We start from the raw sequence: 18,032 nt of genomic DNA on the forward strand, positions 1-18,032 counted from the left end.
TTTCCGCTTACAAACAACCCGGTAGTTAACTGCGCACCTGGCAGCCGTGACGTCACATCGCAGCCAGGTGCGCAGTTAACTGTATCATATAATAAAGGTACTGTTATATTATACTGGCAGCGCATCCCTAGTCCCCTATACTGAGCATTTATTTTTAATACTAGCTTTCCGCCCGCGGCTTCGCCCGCGTGGAATTTTGTCTGTCACAGAAAAACTTTATCGCGCGCGTCCCTGTTTCAAAAACCGGGATAAAAACTATCCTATGTTCTTTCCCGGGACTCAAACTATCTCTATGCCAAATTTCATCAAAATCGGTTGCGAGGTTTAAGCGGGAAAGCGTAACAGACAGACAGACAGACAGAGTTACTTTCGCATTTATAATATTAGTTGGGATTTTGGACAACTAGTAACGTTACCATGCCACGAGAGGGCGCTGTGCGTTTCGTATTTACTAGAAGACTAGTGAGTATCCATTTAATATACAGAGTATGTAGAGGGAAGTAAATAAAAGCCTTTAGTTGTGGGAGGTTCACTTTACTGAGGCGCGAGTCACGAGAGTCGGCGGGACACAACAAAAACGAAATACAGGATGTAATCAATTGTAGATACAACAAATTATACTTTGGAAGATACTTTTTAACTTCGTTGTACACAAAATAATAAGGCTTTCTTAAGGTACGTTCCTAGATGAGTTTTTGGATTGGCCTGTGGAGGACATGTCCCGCCGACTGCAATACACAACAATAGTCAAATAATCAAACAAATGATCAGTGATAAATTGTTATAATAATACATACAGAACTCAATAATTTGATATCTTTTTACATTATTTTTAAAATTAACATTCACAATAGTTTTCTTTATTCTTCTGCCAGACCAACGCTAACATTTTTTGCCGAAAATTCACCAATTTTTGTTGACTTCAGATACATTGTTTAAAAAAATTATACACTTTTGTTACTAGGACATCTAAACTTAAAAAAATAATATTATGTACAAACATTCCTGTATAAGGTTTAAGGATTTCACAAAACAAGTCAAACTTAAGTTTAAAAAACTTCAATATCTCCATTAGTGTAGATCTAGCGTTTAACTCACTCAGTGCCTGATAGATGCTTTTTCTTCTTCTTTTATTTTGGCCACGACTTGATTTTGAGAACCATGATTTCGCCAATGTCATATATGGGAGTAGCACGGGAGCGGTGACATTGACATAATTATGACGTGACAGAGCATACAAATCTGCCCCCTAGACAAAACGCACTTTTTGATCGAATCGAAAATCGAATCCGTCAAAACTCCATACAAAAAAGGGGCTTTTCGACCACTTCTCGACTGGTTTGCGATTAAAATTTGCACTTTGTCTAGACCCACTGAAGTCTCGCTGACATTTAAGGCTTCCACAGACCAAACGCGGGGCAGTAGCAGCGCAGTTTGAATGCGGGTCCGCGCAAGTTGTAATACAAGAAACTCTTTGAAGTGTGTCTCGCGCTCCAACCGCGCCGCATTGCAACTGCCGAAATACAAACGAGGCGGCGCGGGTGCGGGCCCGCGCTGTTGTATTACTATGACGGCCATATTAGCATGACACCGGACGCAGGGCGGTAGCAGCGCGTTGAAAGCGGTTTTTGAATATTGAATTTTTCACAACCGCTCGCGTTGCAACTGCTTTGAAACTGCGCTGCCTTCAGTGTGCCTACTGCCGCGCTGCAACTGACCCGCGTTTGGTCTGTGGAAGCCTTTAACGTCTCAAAAACACGCTCCCGAGCCGCTCAGGCACTGAGTTAAACCCTAGACCAATAAACTGAAACATCTTCAATATTTTCTAGTCCTATAAAATCTTGTGGACAGTGGTGCGCTTCTATTCATACACGTCAATATATTTTAGTTTCCAGAACGTTCTCCAGCCACAAAATGGCGGCCCAATAATTTCAACATACCCGCGTCTAACATCCATTCTACGCTCTCTAAAATGTATCTTCCAGGCGGGCAGCCCTGAGAAAATATAACAAATACTCAAATAAAGTCTAATCGTAACTAACACCGACAGCGGGCGCTGTAGACAATGCTTCGTTTCGTTAACCGATTGAATAGCTTTGTACAGTCGACAACCCATCAGACTATACATTCTTCTAGTAAAATAACACCATTACAACTAACTAAATAGGGTGCCACTATGTTTGGTTTGACGTGCTGTCTGTGACATTCAAAGGTAGTCCAAAATTCACAACACGCTTTTGTTACAGTTGGAATAAGGTTGTGTTACGAACTTTTGACGCTGGCTGTACATCTAGTTCTAGTGTTCTATTCGAGTCGTGCGATGTGTATGTATTGATGTCTCAGCACTATTATTTCACTTATTAGACAATCAGATTATTACTTCACTTGCAATGTCTATTTTGGGTCTCATCTAGAAATTGAATTGAATTCATAACTTGTCTCTTACTCTATTTCTAAAAACTGTACAGGAAGTGGAGGTCCACACATGTTTTTTCACAATACAACTGACTCGAATAAAACACTAGCTATAGTCTGGTCCGTGAGCACGTAGAATTTTGTCCAATGACCCCAAGCTTCCCATCCTTATCGCTTGCGCGTAATAATGTTGCTGTCGCGCTCGCACACTCACTGCGGGCGCGCGTCGCACAGTCGCGACAGCAATATAATTACGCGCGAGCGATAAGGATGGGTAGCTTGGGGTCATTGGACAAAATTCTACGTGCTCACTGACCGGGCTTTAGTTAGTATAACCGATATTTCGACTCGGAGCGAAGCAGCACTGTCTACTGGCGCAGTTTCGCGACAACTTACGTCTACTTTAGAATTTGGCCTCCACTAGTCGAGCTAGTTCGGGTGCTAGCGTACGGGGATCACATCGAGATAATTAAAACGACTAATCTAATTTCATTTAGTATATGTGGTGTGGACCATCACCGCTTATCTTCTGGACTTGAGTCCAAAAAAAAGGAATAGTAATTATTGTTTACCAAGTATCCTCCCTACACTACACGATTGGTAATTCATTGATATACAGGATATTTTAAGTTGATCAAACAAAAGGGTGAATACTAACTACTCAAATACAACTACTTTTTCTACAGGACCAATATCAAATTCACAAAAAATGTACATCTCCATCTATACTAAATAAATGACTGTTGATGAAAATTTGTATGGATAGGTTTGATTATGATTATACTTATTTAATCTTTGGTCCCTCAGTAAAAGCTGTTGTCCTTTTTGTTTGACCAAGAATAAAAATAACATACTGTATAAATCGAAAATATGACCGACTGTTCCACTTTTTTGTTAATTATAACATTTGATATAAAATTAATTTCAAGTCCAGTAGAGGAACGTTTACCTTCAGAAGAATCAAGACTAACAACAGATGGTTAGCGATCATGATCCACACCACAAAATACTCCGACAGCGCGGCCTTTTCGTTTGGCACCTCATAGCACGAGCGACGCCGTGTTCTTTTCTATTCTTACAAGAGCGCTGGCCAGTGCCCTTACTTCTGATGCGAGCGGTAACATTCCCATTTTATCGATAATTTGGCAGCATTAAGCCTGGCTTTAGTGTCACGCGGACAGTCCGGTGCGGACCCGCTCCGCACATCCAATCTGTATGAACTTCTAGGGAGCGTTTTAGAGTAATGCGGTCCGGAGGAACCGCTCGCTCCCTAGCAGTTCATACAGATCGGCTGAGCGGAGCGATCCGCACTGACAGTCCACGTGACACTAAAACCAGCCTAATATTTTCACTGCTTCTTTCTTTGTAAGACCCGCAGACTAAAGACACTGGCTGATAGTTTGGTCTGTTTCCAATTTGTATGAGGAATCGGCCGATACCAAATCAGTGTAATGTGGGCACTTCTATACAAATGTTCATACTAAATATACAAAACTATCGGCCGAAAAAAAGTCTATAGTCTTCATAAGTGCCAAAATACTGGTCAAAATTAAATAAAATATTTTTCATTTGATTTGGAGTGTCTTATTTTGAAGTGAAAAGGTTACTTGAGGCACCAAGTTACTTGGAGCACAAAGTCTCTCAGGATTACGCGAAAAAAAACTCCTTGTTGGTTCTTAAAAATGCCAAAATTAACAATTGAACCCTAAAAATATATTTTCTAATCCTGCAAAAATTAAGATGTCACCGCTTGCATCGGCAGTAGCTACTGGGCGCTCTACTATTCCATAATCGCTCGTCACTTTACATGTAATATTTACTTTTTAAATACCTACCTAATATTTAAAATATCTAGTCTATTACACAAGAATGTCGTAGTTTTAAAATACAGATTTCTTCACTTGGATGGGACTTTAGGACAAAGGGTTTTAAAATACAATTTGTTATATCTACGGATTTATTACTTCTATGGAATTTTCTCTATGGTACTGACATCGAAAATTCTACAAGGAACCAAAAACAATAAAGCAATTTTTCTCTTATTATGTACAAAGTTTAAAAGCTTGCAAATCAAAAAAGAGTAATTTCTAGGCTGTTGAAATTGCTATTTTCCATGTCCTGTATGTCATCTTAGTGCTGTACTGGAATGAGAACCTCCTCCTTTTGTGGAAGTCGGTTAAAAATTGGCCTACATCAGGCCACTGCTAAAAGCAACGCAAAAACTTTCAACCTCTTTCGTAATTCTAGAGGACACTCTTTTCACAAGCTTTATATTTCGTATACAGAACAAGGCAAGTATTTGATTGCAATCGCACCTGAATTTAAGTGAGATGCAGTCTAGGATAGTACATAATCTGCCCTATAAATAAGTGCTTGTTCACTCTTGCCTTGAAATAAATTAATGAATTAATTTTGTTGCGGTTCCAATTACAGTTTAACTTTCCCCCGGGACAAACTTGACCTTCACTGGTTGTGTTATTGGCGGTCAAGCTGTAGATCCTGGCTACACAGGAGTTGCAGCGGTGTGAACGAGAGGCGGGAATAGTCCCGTCTTGCCTTGAAAATTCATGCAAAACTTTCGTGCGAAATTCTACTAATATTATAAATGCGAAAGTAACTCTGTCTGTCTGTCTCTCTTTCACGCCTAAACCACTGAACCGATTTTGATGAAATTTGGCATAGAGATAGTTTGAGTCCCGGGAAAGGACATAGGATAGTTTTTATCCCGGTTTTTGTAGGACGCGCGCGATAAAGTTTTTCTGTGACAGACAAAATTCCACGCGGGCGAAGCCGCGGGCGGAAAGCTATAAACAATAATTTGTCACTTCGATGTCAGTGCCACAGAGAAATGGTTGCTGAGGTCGCTATCAGGTATTAAATTAACACAATGACCCTGTAAATATAGGGTCGCTATCTACCTAACCCTTGAGAAGAGAGTATGTACAATTGAACAGTTTATTTCGAAGATCACGATCCTTAGTTCGAAGGACATTATTTAGAATAACGTTGGAATCGAAGTTTTTTACAATGCAGTCGAATAGGGAGCGAAGCGAAGTTAATAAGGCTGTGGGAATTTATTTCCCACCATATTTCTATTAACCTAAAGGTCTAAAAAACAATGAAAAAATGCATGCATTTAAAAAGTCGTGGGAATGTAGGTCCCACCATATTTCTATTTAACCTAAAAGGTCTGAAAAGAGTGAAAAAAATTCATGTATTGAAGGGTAAATATCAATGTAATAAAACAAAATGTTGACACCATAGAAAAATATTTAAAAAGTAAGTGTATTTCACTGATACAATGATAAGAACGGTAGCTATTCTTTTAGCTTATAAATAAATAAATACCTTCATCATGCAAGGGAAGGGAATTCTCTCCCTAAATATTTATTTACCTAGGTGTTTAAGGCACAGTAAATATTTGTTTATAAAGTTTGCTGGTCAGTAAAAAAAATGAAAAGTTAATTTTAATGAAATAAAAAACTAACTTGCACTTCGCTCTCTATTCAATAACCCCCACGAAGCTACAAACTTCCTCTCTGTACATTCAAGATCGCAAAACAGTCAATATCACTGAGATGGTCAATGCACAAACCTAAAGCTGCGTTCACACATAATAACATTACACTAATATTATAAAGAGGAAAGATTTGATTGTTTGTATTGAATAAACCCCGAAATTACTAGACTGTATGAAAATATATTTCACCACTAGAATACTACATTACTTTTGATGAATATACGCGGTACGAAGTTCGCCAGGTCATCTAATAAAATTTAAAAAATACAAACATTTATTTATGATTTGCAGAACATGCAAAAAGTATTTAACATAGTTGTCAATGTGATTTCTATATCTCTTATGCCATCATCCTAGGGTTAGTGAGGGTATGTTTCATATTGGGAGTGTGAACGCAGCTTTATTCTGATTAGTGCAAAACCCGACAAAAAGTCAATCATCTTTAAAATTCAAAATTTTTACACCTTTTCACATACATAATTGTATTTCCAGTCGATTTATTACACTTGTCCAATACAATACTTTTTAATTGTTTTTGTTCACATCACTTCCACTTATTCGTATATTCACTTGTACACTGTTTTCTGTACATCTATTTGTTCAGCGTTTATTCACATTGTGGTTTTTGGTACGTCTCGGTCAAAGAACTTCAGCCGACAATGGTTGCAGGAACACTTTACACCAACTCCAACACCTGAAATAAAAATAATACTGGCTACAATAATTGTTTGATTTAACTGTCACTTTAATAAAACTTATTTTCGTTAAGTGATAAGCAAGGATGGATGCGATTTGTTCAGATCCTTTCCCAGCGCAAAACTTTGACTATACTCGCGTTGTTTCCCGGAGGTTGCAACCAGGCGACTTCGATCGTGGACGATGAAATTGAAATCGAAGAGTCTGTACATACCTACTTTGGGAGTATAGCTCGTATGTTGACGTTATTGAGATACTGACTTTATTGTGACCGTCTTAAAGTACCTAAAGCACAGGTATAGTGGTGTCACTTCTCACAACTCAGGAGCGACATTTGCCTTGACCCTCGATAATATTGAGGGTGTGATCAGGGGATTGGATATTCTGACCTTGATGGTGCCCTGGCTGTTGGCGGCGAGCAGCACCTGGCTGTCGGCGGGCCGGCGCCAGCAGACGGCGGACACGAAGTCGCAGGGCTCCTCGTCGCGCCGCTCGCGCTCCAGCACTCACCTTGATGGTGCCCTGGCTGTTGGCGGCGAGCAGCACCTGGCTGTCGGCGGGCCGGCGCCAGCAGACGGCGGACACGAAGTCGCAGGGCTCCTCGTCGCGCCGCTCGCGCTCCAGCACTCACCTTGATGGTGCCCTGGCTGTTGGCGGCGAGCAGCACCTGGCTGTCGGCGGGCCGGCGCCAGCAGACGGCGGACACGAAGTCGCAGGGCTCCTCGTCGCGCCGCTCGCGCTCCAGCACTCACCTTGATGGTGCCCTGGCTGTTGGCGGCGAGCAGCACCTGGCTGTCGGCGGGCCGGCGCCAGCAGACGGCGGACACGAAGTCGCAGGGCTCCTCGTCGCGCCGCTCGCGCTCCAGCACTCACCTTGATGGTGCCCTGGCTGTTGGCGGCGAGCAGCACCTGGCTGTCGGCGGGCCGGCGCCAGCAGACGGCGGACACGAAGTCGCAGGGCTCCTCGTCGCGCCGCTCGCGCTCCAGCACTCACCTTGATGGTGCCCTGGCTGTTGGCGGCGAGCAGCACCTGGCTGTCGGCGGGCCGGCGCCAGCAGACGGCGGACACGAAGTCGCAGGGCTCCTCGTCGCGCCGCTCGCGCTCCAGCACTCACCTTGATGGTGCCCTGGCTGTTGGCGGCGAGCAGCACCTGGCTGTCGGCGGGCCGGCGCCAGCAGACGGCGGACACGAAGTCGCAGGGCTCCTCGTCGCGCCGCTCGCGCTCCAGCACTCACCTTGATGGTGCCCTGGCTGTTGGCGGCGAGCAGCACCTGGCTGTCGGCGGGCCGGCGCCAGCAGACGGCGGACACGAAGTCGCAGGGCTCCTCGTCGCGCCGCTCGCGCTCCAGCACTCACCTTGATGGTGCCCTGGCTGTTGGCGGCGAGCAGCACCTGGCTGTCGGCGGGCCGGCGCCAGCAGACGGCGGACACGAAGTCGCAGGGCTCCTCGTCGCGCCGCTCGCGCTCCAGCACGCCGCGCGCCGCGTCGAAGCGGTACGCCAGCAGCGGCCGCGACAGACCCGCGTAGTACACGTATCTGGGACGCACGGAACACATTAGTAACTGCCTTGATCGATCATTGACTAGGGGGCGTCCATTAACCGATTGAGTCCCAGACGGCATTAATTAATGTCATAACAATTGATTATCTATTGTGTCTAGATTCGCGGAGCTTGAAGAATTAATTACGTGAGACAATTTTGACTATTTTTAACCCCCCCCCCCCCCCCCGCCCCCCTTGGTGAGATTTCATGAGATTTTGGCAGACCCCCTCCCCCACCCCCTAATCTATCGTGAGATTTTCCAAAATGCCAATTTGCAATGTAAATGAGATAATACATGCTATATATAATAATGTAAATGAGATAATATAAGCTAATTAATATCATTGCTGAAAAGGAAAAACTTAGGTATAGATTTAAAAGATTTGGTAATCCACGTGATAAAATTGAATTTGAAATTTTACGAGATCGTTGTAGGCAACTAACTAAATCTCTCTACAAGGCTTAGGTATATAGCAAGAGTTGAAGACAATGTTCACAAAAATCCTAAATACTTTTGGAAATACATTAAGGACAAAAGGGCCGGCTCTGGGACCATTCCATCCAACATGTACAGAGAAAACGTCAAAGCATGCTCTGCCAGTGAGGTGGTAAATCTTTTCGCAGCTCAATTCAGTTCTGTCTACTCAGGACCTTCCAAGCTGGAGAGTAAGCACACTGTTGACATTTTTGAAAACCTTCCACTACATAAAGTCACCATACATGAGAGACAGGTTTTACATAGATTGAAACGCGTTGATGTACACAAGAGTGCAGGACCCGACAAAATACCACCGTTATTCCTAAAAAGGTGCGCATCAGTAATGGCCTATCCGCTGACTGAAATCTTCAATAAATCCTTATCTACTGGCATATTTCCCGAGGAATGGAAAAAGGCACGCATTGTCCCTATCTTCAAGAGTGGCGAGCGTGAAAATGTCAAAAACTATAGGCCTATTTCCATCTTGTCCGCTATGTCTAAACTCTTCGAATCCCTAATATGCCCAATTCTTACTAACTATACAAAAAACATGATAAGCGATCAACAGCACGGCTTCCGGGAAAAAAAATCTGTTACTAGCAATCTTTTCTCCTACACCAACTTACTGATTGGGGAAATTGATTCGGGTGGACAGGTGGACTCAATATATACGGATTTTAGCAGTGCGTTTGATAAAGTAGACCACTTGACATTATTGAGTAAGTTGGAAAAGTCGTATGGTATAGCGGATCCTTTCTTGTCATGGTTTGAATCATACCTTGCTGGCCGTACCCAGTCTGTAGTCGTGAGCGGGCATGAGTCGTATAGCTATAAGGCAACTTCTGGAGTTCCCCAGGGTTCCCACCTAGGTCCTGTACTGTTCGTAATTTTTGTGAATGACGTTGTACGGCGCGTAAAACACAGTTATTGTTCACTGTTTGCTGACGACATGAAAATATACCGCGAAATTAAATCCTGGGAGGACTCCGCACTTTTACAGGAAGATATAGAGTCCGTTTATCAGTGGTGCCAGGACAATAAAATGATCTTAAACGTGGCAAAATGTCACCATATAACTTTCACTAAAAAAAGAATCCCTCTTCAGACCTCTTACTCAATAAATGGTTCTCAGGTTGGCAGGGTTGATGAGATAAGAGATTTGGGTGTCATCCTGGATAAAAAGTTATCATTCATATCGCACTATAATAACATCGTCAACCGGGCTTCCCGTATGCTTGGCTTCCTCAAGCGTGCCACAAAAGATTTTCGTCGAATTGACGCCAAAATAGCTCTCTATAATTCCCTTGTTAGGTCTATTCTCGAGTTCAGCAGCAGTTGAAAAAAGGATTCCATACTATGGTATGGAATCCTTTTTTCAACACACACATCAACAGAATAGAAAGAATAAACCGCTCTTTCACGCGACATCTAGCTTTTGTCAGTCGCGGTCAGATTACCGTGCACAACAGCTATGAAGAACGTCTTGATTTCTTCAAAATGCAGAAACTATGCGACCGTCGCAAGACGCTAGACTTATTTTTCTTACACAAACTTCTCAACGGCATGGTAGTTTCCCAAGACTCACTTGAAAAAATTCGTTTTCGTGTTCCAAGGCAAAGTTCTCGCTATCTCTGTAGAGACCTCTTTCACATCCCTTTGTGCAAAACTAAGTTAGGCCAAAACTCGCCACTTAACCGGTTGTGTGCAACGTATAATAAAGCGGTGGCTGGCAACTAGGGATTGCAATCCGGTCCGGCGGATCCGGTAATCCGGCGGATCCGGTGTGTTTTTGGACCTACCGGATCCGGTGAGTCGGCGCCGGATCCGGTGGCGGATCCGGTAAAGCAAAAAATACGCGAACGTGAACTGGGAAAGTCGAGTGCGCGCGCATTTGCCAGATCGCTAGACGTGCCGCGACACTACATTGTATTTTCCTTTGCAAAAAATAAATGCTTCTTGTTTTATTGTTTCTTAGGAGTCAGATTGTTTCTTAAAAAGAACTGAAGTTGAATTTATAAGTACAAATTTAAAAGACTGTTTTGTTGATTTAAGTCTGTGTACCTAGATTATTAATAAGAGTTTAATAGTATTATTACTTAAGTACTTTCAGATAGGTACTTACATACAGCAATAAGTGAGAGTCAGACTGATTACTAACTTTATTATTTAAAATTTTCATAATTTTATTAGTACAAATTAGTACTTACCAAAAATTACAATTAATACCGAAAAATATAAATAAAAGTGACTTTATTTTCCATAAATACGTATTTTCTTGTTCTTTTTATGTACTATTATCAAAACTAAAAATCACTAAATACTAGACCAAGTTACTTTGCAATCCGGCCGGATCCGTCCGGATCCGGCCGGATTAGCGTCAATCCGGTGAAATCCGGCCGGATTGAAAATGATACCGGATTGCAATCCCTACTGGCAACCCAGACACAGACACCGGTCTTGACGTTTTCGGTGACAGCCTCCCTAAATTTAAGTCAAAACTCAAGCCTGTATTCGGAACGACTTAGGCACCGAACAAAATGAACAATTACTAAATCCTTTATATTGTTCGGTGCTTAAACTCTAGACTCTATTCAATTGATTTTTGTTTTTACTAGTGTATAATTACCCTAACATTGCAAAAAGAAATGCTGTGTATACCTGTAATTGAGGTCATATACGTATCATGTGTTAAACCATGTTAAAATGTATGAACTGTATTATGTATGTGACTTTGTTGGTGTACCTAATAAATAAATAAAATAAATAAAAATAAAACATGCTTCGAAAATATTAGATTTTATAAAAATAACCCGACCTGCGTAAAAAATTTACTTTTAGTACAATTTTTAACTATTAGTTTACATTTTGTTAATATTTAAGCATTGGTAGCAAACTGCGGATCTAAAAACTGGGCCTGTGTTCATAAATGCAGACGGAGGATTTACTCTGTTTGTTGTGGAAAAAAATTTACGTGATATTTCTCGACACCCCCCCTCTCCCCCACGTGAGATTAAGTGAGGTTTTTCTGGACCCCCTCCCCCCTAAAAGTCTCACGTAATTTATGGACGCCCCCCTAGCATGCATCTCAGAATTACACGACGCGTAGAGAACAAATTTCAATCTAATTTGAGTAAATCTTCCGGCCAAATCAATGCGTTCAGCCTGCATCGCGATAGCGATCACTGTGCTTGCAAAAGTTGTTCACACTGCCGCGTTCGCGTTCCTAACGTTCACGTTGAAAAATCCATTTTAAAATCAGAAAATCGCTAATGTCGCATACAGACACTGAACCGGACGCCACCTCCATTGTCAAGACGCGTCAATGTGAACACATAGCAACAAGTTCATACACGACATCTTTTCACCATCATGCACGATATCGCGTACGCAAGCTGAACGCATCGGTTTGGGCTAAGCTTAGTAAAAAAAAGTTAAATATTTAGTTTTTTCTAGTGTTAAAGTACCCTAACTTTGCAAAAAGAAATGCTGTGTATACCTGTAATGAGGGCTATCGTTTTAGCGCTCACCAGTTGGCGCCACTGTAGAGTAAGGTCCTGTCACTTGCTAGTAGCGAAGACAGTGGCGCCAACTTGTGAGCGCTAAAGTGGTAGGAGGACTATCGCATTTGCACTCATCAAGATGGCGCCACTGTCGAGTAAGGTCCTGTCAATCGCCAGGGGTGCCAACTGTTAGGTATAAAAACGATAGCCCTCATTGAGGTCATCATGTGTTAAGCATGTTAAAATGTCTGTACTGTATGTGATTTTGTTGGTGAACCTACTTAATAAACAAATAAATATAAAAAGGACTCACAGCGCGTTGTTCTCCGATCCGCAGGCGAGGTACTTCCCGTCGGTGGCGAGCCCGACGAAGTTCTTCTCGTTGGCGTGCCCGCTGAACGACCGCACCACGCGCGGGCTGTCCACGCGCCACAGCTTCAGCTGCGAGTCCGTCGACGCCGACACCAGCGCGCGCGCGTCCAGGAACTGCACGTACGACACCGCCTTGCGGTGGTCGCGGAACACCTGCAAGGATCTGTGCTCAGCTGTGGCGCCATCTACACAGCGCCACAGCTGCAGCCGCGAGTCCGGCGACGCGACACCAGCGCTCGTCCAGGAACTGCACGTACGACACCGCCTTGCGGTGGTCGCGGAACACCTGCAAGGATCTGTGCTCAGCTGTGGCGCCATCTACACAGCGCCACAGCTGCAGCCGCGAGTCCGGCGACGCGACACCAGCGCTCGTCCAGGAACTGCACGTACGACACCGCCTTGCGGTGGTCGCGGAACACCTGCAAGGATCTGTGCTCAGCTGTGGCGCCATCTACACAGCGCCACAGCTGCAGCCGCGAGTCCGGCGACGCGACACCAGCGCTCGTCCAGGAACTGCACGTACGACACCGCCTTGCGGTGGTCGCGGAACACCTGCAAGGATCTGTGCTCAGCTGTGGCGCCATCTACACAGCGCCACAGCTGCAGCCGCGAGTCCGGCGACGCGACACCAGCGCTCGTCCAGGAACTGCACGTACGACACCGCCTTGCGGTGGTCGCGGAACACCTGCAAGGATCTGTGCTCAGCTGTGGCGCCATCTACACAGCGCCACAGCTGCAGCCGCGAGTCCGGCGACGCGACACCAGCGCTCGTCCAGGAACTGCACGTACGACACCGCCTTGCGGTGGTCGCGGAACACCTGCAAGGATCTGTGCTCAGCTGTGGCGCCATCTACACAGCGCCACAGCTGCAGCCGCGAGTCCGGCGACGCGACACCAGCGCTCGTCCAGGAACTGCACGTACGACACCGCCTTGCGGTGGTCGCGGAACACCTGCAAGGATCTGTGCTCAGCTGTGGCGCCATCTACACAGCGCCACAGCTGCAGCCGCGAGTCCGGCGACGCGACACCAGCGCTCGTCCAGGAACTGCACGTACGACACCGCCTTGCGGTGGTCGCGGAACACCTGCAAGGATCTGTGCTCAGCTGTGGCGCCATCTACACAGCGCCACAGCTGCAGCCGCGAGTCCGGCGACGCGACACCAGCGCTCGTCCAGGAACTGCACGTACGACACCGCCTTGCGGTGGTCGCGGAACACCTGCAAGGATCTGTGCTCAGCTGTGGCGCCATCTACACAGCGCCACAGCTGCAGCCGCGAGTCCGGCGACGCGACACCAGCGCTCGTCCAGGAACTGCACGTACGACACCGCCTTGCGGTGGTCGCGGAACACCTGCAAGGATCTGTGCTCAGCTGTGGCGCCATCTACACAGCGCCACAGCTGCAGCCGCGAGTCCGGCGACGCGACACCAGCGCTCGTCCAGGAACTGCACGTACGACACCGCCTTGCGGTGGTCGCGGAACACCTGCAAGGATCTGTGCTCAGCTGTGGCGCCATCTACACAGCGCCACAGCTGCAGCCGCGAGTCCGGCGACGCGACACCAGCGCTCGTCCAGGAACTGCACGTACGACACCGCCTTGCGGTGGTCGCGGAACACCTGCAAGGATCTGTGCTCAGCTGTGGCGCCATCTACACAGCGCCACAGCTGCAGCCGCGAGTCCGGCGACGCGACACCAGCGCTCGTCCAGGAACTGCACGTACGACACCGCCTTGCGGTGGTCGCGGAACACCTGCAAGGATCTGTGCTCAGCTGTGGCGCCATCTACACAGCGCCACAGCTGCAGCCGCGAGTCCGGCGACGCGACACCAGCGCTCGTCCAGGAACTGCACGTACGACACCGCCTTGCGGTGGTCGCGGAACACCTGCAAGGATCTGTGCTCAGCTGTGGCGCCATCTACACAGCGCCACAGCTGCAGCCGCGAGTCCGGCGACGCGACACCAGCGCGCGCGCGTCCAGGAACTGCACGTACGACACCGCCTTGCGGTGGTCGCGGAACACCTGCGAAGGATTAGGCCTCGCCCATCAGATACAGGGGTGTCTGGTGGCGTCTAAAGAGGCCGCGACGGCGCAGCACGTGTCCTGCGTGCCGCTCGCAGGAGGTTGAAGGCGTAAAGACTGCCGAGCGAGACGAATGCCGAGCAGGGAACGCGGACGAATGCTTGAGGCAAAACCCCGACAGTGATGTCCCGCGTTCCCGACTCATATGGCTATCGAGGGCAACGTCAGGTTTTTAGTGGGTAGGTCCTGCCCTTATGGCAGGGAGAACCCCACATAACCCACTAGCTGCCCCCGCGGCTGGTGGGTATACAAATTAATGTATTTTCCTGACGATAAAAAAAACACCTGCAAAGGATCTGTGCTCAGCTGTGGCGCCATCTACACAGCGCCACAGCTGCAGCTGCGAGTCCATACGAGGAGAGAGGAAATCATTGGGGAGATCTATACTTGACACAATGACTGGCACACGCTAACCGCGCCTGCAAACCTACATCGCGATATCAGAGTTTTCTGCCCTTAAAAGTGTATAAAGAAGACCGAGATTGTCAGTAATTGGGCCTTAGTCCCCGAGCACAACACCTGCTCGGAAGGAAGCATAACATCTAAGCTTCATCAACAGCCCTTTACAGTCCACTGCTGGACTATGAGCCTCCTCCACTATAGTGGAGGGTTTTGCCATAATCTCCACGCTTGGCAGGCGGGTTGGAGATAGCAGTTTAAAAGATTGATGTTTTTCAGAGAGCGCTGCTGCCCATTCTCTGTTTGATGTGTAGTCCCTAAGTCGCCTCTTACGACACCCGCGGGAAGAGTAGGGGTTGGTGACAAATGTATTCTACTCTGCCGTCACCACACGGCTTCATCTAAGCTTATTGTGGTTGAACAGCAACAAGTCCCGGTAGCTAAGATGATGGTAACGGTGAGTGACTGAGTAAAAGTGAGCTCGCAAGTGTTTGTTAGCTTGCTTAGCTCACGGGCTCGCTCGCTAGCTCGCCAGTGTACCTGCAGCGGGTGGCGCGGCGCGCGCAGGTCGTAGTAGTGCACGCAGTGGTCCGCGGAGCCGAAGGCGAGGTGGCAGGAGGAGCGCGGGTTGAAGCGCACGCAGCCACGTTGAACATTGTTCGTTAGCTCGCTAGCTCACGGGCTCGCTCGCTAGCTCGCCAGTGTACCTGCAGCGGGTGGCGCGGCGCGCGCAGGTCGTAGTAGTGCACGCAGTGGTCCGCGGAGCCGAAGGCGAGGTGGCAGGAGGAGCGCGGGTTGAAGCGCACGCAGCCACGTTGAACATTGTTCGTTAGCTCGCTAGCTCACGGGCTCGCTCGCTAGCTCGCCAGTGTACCTGCAGCGGGTGGCGCGGCGCGCGCAGGTCGTAGTAGTGCACGCAGTGGTCCGCGGAGCCGAAGGCGAGGTGGCAGGAGGAGCGCGGGTTGAAGCGCACGCAGCCACGTTGAACATTGTTCGTTAGCTCGCTAGCTCACGGGCTCGCTCGCTAGCTCGCCAGTGTACCTGCAGCGGGTGGCGCGGCGCGCGCAGGTCGTAGTAGTGCACGCAGTGGTCCGCGGAGCCGAAGGCGAGGTGGCAGGAGGAGCGCGGGTTGAAGCGCACGCAGCCACGTTGAACATTGTTCGTTAGCTCGCTAGCTCACGGGCTCGCTCGCTAGCTCGCCAGTGTACCTGCAGCGGGTGGCGCGGCGCGCGCAGGTCGTAGTAGTGCACGCAGTGGTCCGCGGAGCCGAAGGCGAGGTGGCAGGAGGAGCGCGGGTTGAAGCGCACGCAGCCACGTTGAACATTGTTCGTTAGCTCGCTAGCTCACGGGCTCGCTCGCTAGCTCGCCAGTGTACCTGCAGCGGGTGGCGCGGCGCGCGCAGGTCGTAGTAGTGCACGCAGTGGTCCGCGGAGCCGAAGGCGAGGTGGCAGGAGGAGCGCGGGTTGAAGCGCACGCAGCCACGTTGAACATTGTTCGTTAGCTCGCTAGCTCACGGGCTCGCTCGCTAGCTCGCCAGTGTACCTGCAGCGGGTGGCGCGGCGCGCGCAGGTCGTAGTAGTGCACGCAGTGGTCCGCGGAGCCGAAGGCGAGGTGGCAGGAGGAGCGCGGGTTGAAGCGCACGCAGCCACGTTGAACATTGTTCGTTAGCTCGCTAGCTCACGGGCTCGCTCGCTAGCTCGCCAGTGTACCTGCAGCGGGTGGCAGGAGGAGCGCGGGTTGAAGCGCACGCAGCCACGTTGAACATTGTTCGTTAGCTCGCTAGCTCACGGGCTCGCTCGCTAGCTCGCCAGTGTACCTGCAGCGGGTGGCGCGGCGCGCGCAGGTCGTAGTAGTGCACGCAGTGGTCCGCGGAGCCGAAGGCGAGGTGGCAGGAGGAGCGCGGGTTGAAGCGCACGCAGCACACGTTGAACTTGGCCTCGAGCGTGGCCACCGACCGCTCGGCGTTCAGCGCCCACAGCTTCACGCGCGCGTCGTCCGAGCCCGACGCCAGCAGACGCACGTCCGCCCTGCGAACATACAATGCACACGTGTTTATAAAAGGGGAAGACCAAGAAGGGTGAGAGTCACTTATAAAGACCAAGAAGGGGGAGAGACACTTTATAGAGACCAGGAAGGCCCCCCATTCACTCACGTCACGGTCACTTTAAAGATACTAGAAGGGGGAGAGTCACTTTAAAGATACTAGAAAGGGGAGGGTCACTTTAAAGATACTAGAAAGGGGGAGAGTCACTTTAATGATACTAGAAAGAGGAAAGATAAATAGAAGGGGGAATCAAGGGGGGGAAGAATTTATCGAGACCAAAAGGGGAGAATCACTTTATAAAGACCAGAAAGGGGAGTGAATATACTAGAAGGGGAAGAGTCACTTTATTGAGACCAAAAGGGGAGAGTCACTTTATCGAGACCAAAAGGCGAGTCACTTTATAAAGACCAGAAAGGGGAGGTTCACTTTAAAGATACTAGAAGGGGGAGAGTCACTTTATTAAAGACCAAAAGAGGAGAGTCACTTTATCAAGACCAAAGGGGGAGAGTCACTTCATAAGGGTCAGAAGAGGGACAGTCGGTTAACAGTAAATAATTAATAGTTGAAAATTAAAAGTCAGAAGCAAAGGTTGTTTTTTGGTTGTTTAACCTGGCTTAAAAAAAAGTCGTTGGTTACAACCGCATCTTCACAGCATAAAGTTCAAATTGATGTGGACTCTATGTCCACCACACGTGTGACGTCACACACCGGGGCGACGGAGACCGTTCCCTCGTAGTCGGAGGACGCGGCACGTGCTCGTGTGACGTCACACGCCGGGAGCGGCACCGACCTGTTGAAGTGCACGGACCAGCAGCGCTTGTCGTGCTCCTGCAGCGCTGCCGGTGGCCGCGTCCCACACGGAGACGGTTCCCTCGTAGTCGGAGGACGCGGCACGTGCTCGTGTGACGTCACACGCCGGGAGCGGCACCGACCTGTTGAAGTGCACGGACCAGCAGCGCTTGTCGTGCTCCTGCAGCGCTGCCG

The sequence above is a fragment of the Ostrinia nubilalis genome, chromosome 30, assembly GCF_963855985.1.
Source record: "Ostrinia nubilalis chromosome 30, ilOstNubi1.1, whole genome shotgun sequence".
NCBI lineage: Eukaryota > Metazoa > Arthropoda > Insecta > Lepidoptera > Crambidae > Ostrinia > Ostrinia nubilalis.